This window comes from Triticum aestivum, chromosome 7D (assembly GCF_018294505.1).
Source record: "Triticum aestivum cultivar Chinese Spring chromosome 7D, IWGSC CS RefSeq v2.1, whole genome shotgun sequence".
NCBI lineage: Eukaryota > Viridiplantae > Streptophyta > Magnoliopsida > Poales > Poaceae > Triticum > Triticum aestivum.
The window spans coordinates 140,051,121-140,062,604 of record NC_057814.1 but is presented as its reverse complement, the minus strand read 5'-3'; positions in this window follow the sequence as shown (position 1 = coordinate 140,062,604).

The following is an 11,484-nucleotide window of genomic DNA, read 5'->3' as shown; positions in this document are numbered from 1 at the left end:
ATGAAGGCGGTAGCTTGCTGACGAGCCCGTGGCGGCGAGGCCAGGAGGTGCAGCCAGCGGCTGAGGAGGCACGGCGCGGGGGCACGATAGTAGCCGGTGCGCGGCTCGGAAGGCCGGGGCGGCTTGCAAGAGGGAGCAGATGTGGAGACCCGGCTGCGGCTTGAAGGGCGTTCCGCCACAGGGGAAACACGAGGTGAAGGCGGTGGCTCGCGGCGGCTCACGGTTCGTGGTGATTGAGGCAGAGCCGCAGTGGCGAGTCAACGGTGCTGATGCGCGCGGTAGATGAAGTGAACACCGAGGAGGCGAGTTGATGCAAATCGGGGTGGCCTGATGGCGACTTGTAGGGGAAACGGCCCGACGAAACCTGGTTGCAGAGGACGGGGCTGGCGATTTAACATCTCGAACCATGGTCCTAGTCCTTCTCCGGGTCAAGATTGATTTGACCATAACCTTCATGTGGAAATAATGATAACGCGCCCGTGACTGCTTCCCTGGCGACTTGCGGCTCATAACCCTAATTTTCTCTTGAACCTCAGATAAGTCTCAAATCTGACTGTATTTCTTCAAAAAAGAAAATATATACTCCTTCCGCAATGACTCTTATTCCTCCGAAAAAATTGCAAGCTTCTTGATCCCTGGAGAGATCCCTCCAAGAACTCAACACCACTGTGTGCGAGGCCCCACGGTGGGCGCCAACTGTCGTGGAATTGTCACGGCAGATGTCCTTAGTGTCAGGACTTAGTCGCGAGGCCAACGCATCTATGTGGTAGCTTGAGAGGGGTTGAGCGGAATCGAGAGACGCAACACAAGACAAGGATTTAGACAGCTTCGGGCCCCGAGAAACATCATCCGGTACCCCTACATGCTGTTTGAGGCTAGGTCTCATTATGATCACGGGAGAGTCGCCGGGAACCGGCTCTCGGTGTCTAGCCCTATCGATTGTTTCTTGTCCCCTCTTGGGGTGCCCCGCCCCTCCTTATATAAGCTGAAGGGGCGGGTTACATGTAGAGTCCAACTCGGACTTAAGATTTAACCTTCCTTTGACGTCTCACCATGGGCTTCTTAACGTCTTGGGCTTCTTACAATCTGGCTTACGATCTAACTTACCATCTGGCTTACGATCTGACTTACCATCTGGCTTACGATCTGACTTACCATCTGGCTTACCATCTGGCTTACTGTCTGGCTTACGATCTGGCTTAACATGTGCCGGGTTACATGACTGTGTCTGCCGGGTTACATGACTGTGTCTGCCGGGTTACATGACTGTGTCTGCAGGGTTACATGACTGTGTCTGCCGGGTTACATGACTGTGTCTGCCGGGTTACAATGCTCAACTTGTTCCCGCGAGCTTAACCTACTTAACTGTTCCTGCCGGCTTATAGTCTGCCGGGTCATTAATGAAACACCCAATCCCAGCCGGGTTATATCTCCAGCCGGGTCATACTGCGGGGTATATCCCCGACAGACGTGAAATAACTACCGCATAAGTTTCCATATTACTTTTGGATCAAATAAGGCCGCAGTGGAAGAACTATGAAGAAACCGTGATGAACCACGAAGAACAGGGAAGAACTTGGAAACCCTAATGCAGATCTGACGTTCGAGAAGGAGGAGACTTACGGCGGCAGATTCACTGCGGAGAGTCGCCGCTGTTCTCTGGTCGATTCAGGTTGATGCAGCGGCCAAGATCAACGACGTTGAGGTGCTCTGTTGCGGCGGCGGCGGAGCTCGAGCGGCAGCAAGGTTGAGAGAGGAGGAAGACGATAGAAAGGGGGATAATGAGAAAAGACCTGGTCATGCTTATTTATAAGGAAGGACTGATAAGTGGGCGCGAAAAATGAGGAGGCCGAAAACTTGATTACCCAGCGGCTCCGACGCCTCGATTTTTGGGATGGTTATTAAGATAAAGATCCATTGGGATATGACAGAATAAAAATGAATTTAATGGAAGATGACGTCATGGCGGGTTATCAGGAATCCAGAAGATGACGTCACGGCTGGTTATAACTTTTGCACAGACAAAAGCCAGAAGGTTTCTTCGTAAGGTATTTAAGATCGACATGAACCAGTTCAAATCGATCTGGGGCCTAATGTTGGGGATATAACTACTGGCGTAACCCGCCCCCAGGAGGGGCCGGGTTACGTTATGGCAATTCATCATATGAAGCCCAATATCAAGCTTGTAGATGGCGGTTCAATAAAGGGCCTAAAGCCCGTAGGTGACTTAAGGCCCGTAGTGATAAACCGCCGTAATGGCGTGACTTGTGTTGTAAGGCAAGATTAACTAGTTACCGGGCCGGATACTATTTATAAGCCAGCTGGGATTCTGTAGGCCGCGGGGCGTCAACCCGTGTATATAAGGGGATGACCCGCCGGCGGCTTAAGAGAGATAACATCAAATCGGTAGCCAGGCATAGCGGATTCGCTCCCTGGTCATCGAAACCCTAGTAATTCCACCTCAACTGGAGTAGGCTTTTACCTTCACCGTAAGGGGCCGAACCAGTATAACCCTCGTGTCCTTTGTCCCGGTTTAACCCCTTTAAGCTTCCTAGTTGCGATGGCTCCACGACTAAGTCCTTTCACAAGGGCATCTGCCGTGACTATTCCACGACACCAATTAAAAGTGCGTTAAGTCGACTAGAGGGGGGGTGAATAGGCGACTTTTATGAAATTTTCACTGAGGAATTTCAGGGTGAGGAAATTTCTTAGCGAAGAACTACTTGCAGCGGAATAAGTACTTAGATGCAGTCATAACATAACATAAGCATAGACATCATGATAAAATGAAAACAAACACAGAGTACAGAAAGAGTAGGCACATGATAAAACAAGATGAAGACAAACAAATTGAAGAATTGAACTAAGGAAATTGAGAAAGTCTTCAGTCAAAGTCTTCAAACAGATATGAACAAGCACACAACACAGTAATGAGGAAATGAAAGGGTTGAGGAAATAGAACCAGTAGGCTTGGTGAAGACAATGATTTGGTAGACCAGTTCCAATTGCTGTGACAGTTGTACGTCTGGTTGGAGCGGCTAGGTATTTAAACCTGAGGACACACAATCCCGGACACACAGTCCTCACCGTATTCTCCTTGAGCTAAGGTCACACAGACCTCGCCCAATCACTCATGGTAAGTCTTCAGGTGACTTCCAAACCTTCACAAATTCGGTCACTCGGCGATCCACAATTTCCTATTGGATGCTCAGACCATGATGCCTAACCGTCTGGAAGATGCACAGTCTTCAAATGTAACAAGCGTCGGATCCACGCAGGATCAATCTCTTCCGTGATGTTCAATCACTTTGGGTTTGTAGGTGTTTGGGTTTGGGGTTTCCTCACTTGATGATTTTCGCTCAAAGTCCTCGGAGGATGGGATGCTCTCAAATGACAAGTGTCAGTTTCTCTCGGAGCAGCCAACCAGCTAGTGGTTGTAGGGGGCGGCTATTTATAGCCTAGGGAGCAGCACGACATGATAAGACATAAATACCCTTCAATGATATGACCGTTAGGTGGATAAGATATTTTGGGACAGCTGGCGCATAACACAGCAATGGTTGGAAGTTTGACAATCAAATTCCTTAGGGCTATCATGTTCCTCACTTGTAGGCAATCCGCACTGGCGAATTCCTAACTCCTCGGTCAGAACAAATTCCTCAGAGACCAGAAGAACTTTGTCTCTATCACTGAAGAAATTGACTGAACTGTATGAGATTTTCAATGGCTTCACTCGAAGGGATTGGTAGGTGTAGGATTTTGAGATGAGCATCACTTGGAAATTTTTCCTTAGTTTTTCCTCAACCCCCTTTAACAGTACGGTGTTTCCTATGACTCAAGAAAGAGAAAATGAAACTACGAAAACAAAAGTCTTCATGCTTCATGTTCCTCGCATGAATACCAAGTCTTCATGGTCACACCAATTTCTTCACTTTCAAAGTCTTCAGAAAGTCTTCAGAAATCCAAAGTCTTCGGTCGAAGACATTCATTTTTAGGGGTCGACTTTCTCTGTAAATATCAAACTCCTCATAGACTTATAGACCTGTGTACACTCACAAACACATTAGTCCCTTAACCTATAAGTCTTCAATACACCAAAATCACTAAGGGGCACTAGATGCACTTACAGTGGGGGCTAGGGCAAACCATTCACATCTACTCTCGTAGAAACATACTCTCGATAGTCAGATATCATCGCCCCATTGTAATCCTCGCATGAGGTACTCCAACATGAATACAAAACAGAAGTAGGACGTAGGGTGTTACTCCTCAACGGAGGCATGAACATGAGTAACTTTCTTGTGTGATCTCTTATTTGGTACTTCCGACCATGTTCGCCACCCTACCGAGGGTACTCACAGTTTCAAGTAACGTCAATGGTGGTAGCAGGGGTAGGGTTTACCCTGGTCCAGCCTCTCACAGATGATATAATACTCTACTCCCACTCTTGTATAATGTGTTGGGGTGTGTACGAAGTACATGTGAATATACCAAGGGATTATATGTTGTCCTATCGATGAGGGTACGTTGACGGAGGTAGAGTCCTCATTGTACGCCATGTCTTCGAGAATCTTTGTGTAATTCTTCATGGTCCGCCCAATGTGGACCATGACGGAACTGACCCAGGGGTCCTTAGTCCGACCCACTAGGCCGTGAATCGACATGGTGATGGATGTTGGAAATATGCCCTAAAGGCAATAATATTTGAGTATCATTTCTTTCCAAGTGTAATAATTAATGTTTACATTCTACGATATAACTGCTATGGCTCTCGAATCTGCGATAACAAGAGGTTCAGAGGAAACTCATGTGCATGTGTAGAGTTATAAACGATAAAATAAGATTCCTAATCTTGCCTCTAGGACTAGCTCAAGCATTGTGTGATGGTTCTGTTTTCCTGATCATGGGCATAACTATAATACCAACAACATTGAGGGCATGATGTTGGTAGAACACTCATGTTGAATTGACCCAAGTTATATGTTATACTTAGAGATGGTAGGTCACAAGTCTATAGTTCATAACACAGAAAGTTGAAATATGTAGAATTCCTTAGACCACGAGAGTATCAAGTTACTCTCCTACTTGTGATAGGCGTTGGGATTCTCCGAAGAGGAAGGATGATGTAGTATAGTACCGGATAGTATTTCCCTTAGTTAAAAACCAAGGTTTATCGAACCAATAGGAGACACCACACAAACAAGATAAACAATACATGTAGTCCTGCTCACAATGAAGGCAAGAGGGTTGTCAATCCCCTTGTTCTCGCCAATTACAAGGATTAAATCTGATATGATAGATATATAAACTTAAAATAAAATAAAAATGATGAGCAATTTTTAGTGTTTTAGTAAATATGGAAAATGGACACAGGAGCCATAGGTTCACTAGAGGCATATATCTCATAAGCATATCAATAGTGGATAAACAAATTACTGTTGGTCAATTTATAGAATACCGCATAATTATGATGATTCTTCATGGCATGATCAATATATAGGCATTACATCCGTGACAAGTAGACCGTATAATCCAAATGCACTATTACTCCACCCCAAGACCGCTATCGAGCATGCATCTCAAAGTATTTAGTTCACGACAAACAGAGTAATGCTTTAAGCATGATGACATAATGTAGGCAAACTAAGACCAAGCAATATGTTTGAACCGTGTCGTTTTATCCTTAGGAGCAACAATACAATACATGCCTTGCAACTCCTCCTATCACAGAGTAAGGACACCGCAAGATTGAACCTACTACCAAGCACCTCTCCCACCGAAGATAAGTCAATCTAATTGGCCAAAGAAGATGGATAGATCAGAGTGGAATACAAGGTTATAAAATCATACCTAAATTAATCTCAGAAAATGACTCAAATACTTGCAATGAATAATCTGATTATAAACCCACAATTCATCGGATGCCAACAAACACACCACGAGAATCACATCGAATGGATCTCAGAAGAGATCATTGTATTGAAGATAAAAGAGAGAGAGAGAGAGAGAGAGAGAGAGAGAGAGAGAGAGAGAGAAAGCCACCTAGCTAATGCTATGGGGGCAACAAGGTTGATGAAGATTGCCTCCCCAATGGTTTCCCCCTCCGGCAGAATATCGAAAAAGGCCTCTAGATGGGATAGCGGAAGAACAGAGCCTTGCGGTGGCGATTCGGCTCTCGCTTCGTTTTTTTCAATATTAGTGAATTTATAGGACAAATATTAGGTCAAACGGAGCCATGTGTGGCCCACAAGTGCTGATGGCACGCCGCCCCCTCCCCCAGGGCGCGCCCCTTGAGCTTGTCGCTCCCTCATGCATCTTATGGTCTCTCCCCAAAGCTTCTAGGTTCTCTTTTGGTACAAAAAACCGTAAAGTTTCATCGTGTTTGGAATTCGTTCGGTATGGTTTTTTCTGTGAAACAAAGAAATGGGCAGAAAAATAGGAACTGGCACTGTGAACTAAGTTAATAGGTTAGTCCACGAAAATGATATAAAATGACATGTAAAGCATACAAGATTGATAATGTAATAACATGAAACAATCAAAAAATATAAATATGTTGGAGACGTATCAACATCCCCAAGCTGAATTTCTACTCGTTCTTGAGTAGGTTAATGATAAAAACAAAAAAATTGATGTGAAATGCTACCTAACATGTCTTAATCATGTAACTGGTTTGCGGTATGAATATTAGGAAGCGGTGACTTAATTGGTATCAAAACGATAATACGCAAGAATACTAGAAAATAATCATTACCCTTCAAAATAAAGAATGCTAAAGAATGTTATTCCTACTCATTTAATCATGTAAGCATGGCATAGCTCGGCCTTCCTAACATTAAGTATACAACATGAACACCCCGGTTCCAAACCAAGCAACTGTATCATACTTTTCTCGCTTCATCTTTTCCAGCTTCATTCAATACTTGAGCGTGAGCCATGGACTTAGCACTTTGGATGGCAAAGAGAATGATGATAGGGGTTTATAAGGGAAGACAAAAGTTTGACAAATTGACACATCAACTCCGTGGATCGTTAGGCAATGGAGATGCCTTACAATTGATATCAATGCGAGGAGTAGGGATTGCCATGCACAGATGCACTCGAGCTATAAGTGTATGAAAGCTCTCTATATGAAATTAAGTGGGTGTGCATCCAAATTGCTTGCTCATGAAGACCTCAAGCATTTGAGGAAGCTCGTCATCAGAATGTACAAGCTAAGTTCTATAATGTAAAATTCCCAGTAGTATATGAAAGTGACAAAATCATGGAGACTCTCTATATGAAGAACATGGTGCTGCGTTGAAGCACAAGTGTGGAAAAAGGATAGTAGCATTACCCCTTCTCTCTTTTTCTCTCACCTTTTCTTTTCTCATTTTTTAGAACAATATCATGAACCTCGTCCCACTTTTTTGAGGAATCATTAGTATCCACCATTCTTTTCTCACCAGGAAAATTACTAATAATGATGATTATCACATTTTTATTTACTTACAACTCAATAAACTGAATGGCTGCATATATATATGAATGCCTCTGGCAGTGTACCAGGATGTGCAATGATCTAGCATAACATGTGTAACAATGATGAACAATGGCTTTGCCACAAAATATCATGTGATCTCTACATGATCATGCAAAGAAAAATGATAATGAATGATCAAGTCATGTGAATAGTAATGGTGGAAGTTGCATGGCAATGTATCTTGGAATGACTATGGAAATGCCATAGGTATGGTGGCTATTTTGAGGAAGGATACATAAGGTTTATGTGTGAAAGAGCGAGTCATTTCACGGGATTTGGATGCACCGACGAAGTTTGCACCAAGTCTCGAGGTGAGAACGGGCAATGCACCGTATCGAAGAGGCTAGCAAAATATGGATAGGTGGAAGTGCTTATATTTCACAACTCACATCAATCATAAGTAACTCAAATATTTATTGCCAAAGTCTATAATCCCTCTAAGCAAAGTACTACTAGCTCGCATACCCCTAGGAGGGAGGTTGTGAGGAGTTCACCATCGCGCACCCCCGATTCGGATAACACAAAGGATATCAATCAAGGATGTATTACGCTCGAACTTCCTGGCCATGCCATGACCAACATTTTAATGAGTTGGAGATAACAAACCTTAACATCGATATTTTTACTAACCCATGATTACCAACTAGTAAACCTTCATATTATAACCTCAATATTGTTAATCAAACGCAACATATTTAGTGATCTACTCCCTTCGTCCCATAATGTAAGACGCTTTTTGACTCTAGTGTAGTGTCACAAAACGTCTTATAATATGGGACGGAGGGAGTACATGCTAGTTTTCATTATACCACCCTTGTATACCTATCATTTTTTTACCAAGCATATAACTCATGCAAATTACCACTACCTATTCAACTCTCAAAAATATATAAGTGAAGCGTGAGAGTTCAAAGGATTTCTATAAAATATATGTATCGTCATGCTAAAAGATATAAGTGAAGAACATGAGCAATTGCCTCAAGTCATAAGATATAAGTGAAGTATAATGAGCATTCTATAAATTGTGATGAATCTGTGTCTCTCATAATTGGTCTGATCAGGAAACAATGATTGTGACTTCAAGCAAACAAATAAAACAGAAACACACAACGCTCCAAGCAAACCACATATCATGTGACAAAATAAAAATATAGCTCTGAGTGATATTACCGATAGATTGGAGATGAAAGAGGGGATGCCTTCCGAGGCAGCCCAAGCTTAGATGCTTGGATGTTCATTTGATATTACCTCAGGGTGCCTTGGGAACCCCCAAGCTTAGGGTCTTGCTGCTCCTTGTTCTTTCATCCATCGTCATCTCACCCAAAGCTTGAAAACTTCAATCATAAACTCAACAAAACCTCATGAGATCCATTAGTATAATAAAATAATAATTAACTTAGGCACAGTAAAAAAATAAATTCATAATTGTTCTTGAATAATACCTACTGTATTCAATTATCTCCATGACTTATGCCCCCTGATACAATCCATAGAAACTTCAAAACAAGCACATTATGCAATAAAAACAGAATCTGTCTAAAACAGAATAGTACGTAATGATGGAACTTTTAGTCATACTTTTGTAACTACAAAATTTCTGAGCAATTAGGATAACATAAACATGTTGCTGCCCAATATAGTGTGTTTTTAGGCTTTTATCATGTTCCAGTACAAAATAAAAATTCAACTACTGGACGCAACAGTTTCTGTTTCTACACAGGTTCGAATCAATAATCATCCAAATCATCCTAAAGCATTTACTTAGCAGAAAAATCAAAAGAAAAGATACACACATAATGATTACTGTAGCAATAATCATGTTGACACAAAAAACAAAATAAATATAAAGTTTAGCTATTGGGTTGCCTCCTAACAAGCTCTTTTTTTACAACCATTAAGATAGGCTTGAGATTTTAGTGATGCTCACATGAAAGACAAGAACTGAAGCACAAAGAGAGCATCGTAAAGCATGTAGCAATCACATTTAAGTCTAGCCCACTTCCTATGCATAGGCATCTTATAAATAAACAAATTACCAAGGCAAACAATATTTACATATGCAAGGAAGAAGAATAAAACATTAACAACTTTGACATAGAGAGAGATAACTTAGTAACATGAAGGTTTTTATAACCATACTTGCCTCTCCCAAAATAATTATATGTAGGATCATAATAAAATTCAACAACATATAAATCATATAAAATATTCTCTTTATGATCCACTTTTATAAATTCTTCATTAGTAGGGGGGATAAAAATATCATGCTCATCAAACTCATCATCCCCAAGCTTGTAGCTTTGCTTATCATTAGCACAATTGACGTTCATGGAATTTGTACTAACATCATTGTAATCATGTTTTTCATTAAAGGAACTATCATGAATCACTTTATAAACTTCTTCTTTTAACACATCATAACAATTTTCAGATTCACTATTTTAAGAACTTCATAAAGATAATGAAGCCCACTCAACTTCATCTTTCCTATCAAAGAGCTTATAGTAATAGCATTTTCATCACTAGCAGTTGGTTTATCATAATTAGAATTTTTGAAAAGTTTGGTTAGTGGAGAAGGATCCATATTATTTTTTAGCAAGCGAAGATGCAAGCAAATAGAGGGCACATGGTAACACAAGCATAGATAGTGACATGAATATTTTTGGTATTTTTAACTTTCATAGAGAAGGAGGAGGGAGATGAAAAAAAGAAGGAAAATTGCAAAGAAAGTAAAAACAAGAAAAATTATAAATGTGAGCGAAGGGACCTAGATTGTTTGGTGAAGCCTCCGAGGCAACGGCGCCATAAATTCTTCTGCTACTTGTGATAGGTGTTGGGATTCCCCAAAGAGTAAGGGTGACATAGTATAGTAGCAGATAGTATTTCCCTCGGTTAATAACTAAGGTTTATTGAAACAATACACATAAACAAGATAAACGATACCTTCACAGACACAAAGCAAATGCTTGCACCCAACGAAGGCAAGAGGTTGTCAATCCCCTTGTTCTCGCAAATTGCAAGGATTAAATCTGAGAGTGGTAGACATACAAAACAAAAATAAAATAAACAGGAAATAAAAACAAAGAACAATTTTAGGGTTTTAGTAAATATGGAAAATGGACCCTAGGGCCATAGGTTCACCTTGCGCACCCAAGCATCTTGGATGCCAAAAAATTCATATTTTTTGAATTTTCTTGCTATTTTTTGAATTTACTATTCATAGGCGTACAAATTTATTGTTTTCCTTTGACATGAGCTCCTGGTATGTCTAAATAGCACGAAAATTTACATGCACCTTGCGCACCTGAGTATATTTGATCCCACAAAATTTCAGATTTTTTGTTATTTTTTTGAGACGGTCAAAGCCCTTTGACTGGACGGTAATGATGCAGAAGGGAATTTCTGTAAGGGCACCTAACGGCAGAGGGGCAAATTTGAGCAGGCTTCGAAATTAGGGGCAAATCTGAGTAGGTGATTCGAGTTAGGGACAGAAATGCAAATGGCCCTTGTTTTTATCATTAAGATCATCACCGGATACGTCCATTTTGCATCATGTTTTCCTACTGTTATTTATATTATTTTTATGCATAATAATGCTTTTTGGAGTAATTCTAATGCCTTCTCTCTCATAATATGCAAGGTTCACACTAGGAGGCAGAATACCGGCAGCTGGAATACTGGACCTGAAAAAGCTACATCAGGCCATCTATTCCGCACAACTCCAAATGAGCTGAAACTTCACGGAGATTTTTTATGGAATATATAAGAATTCCTGGAGCAAATAACTACCAGAGGGGGCCCACCAGGTGGGCACAACCCACCTGGGCGCGCCAGGGAGCTCAGGCGCGCCCTGGTGGGTTGTGCCCTCCTCGGCCCACCTCCGGTGCCCCTCTTCTGGTATATAAGTCATTTTGACCTAAAAAAATAAGGGGAGGACTTTCGGGATGAAGCATCGTCATCTC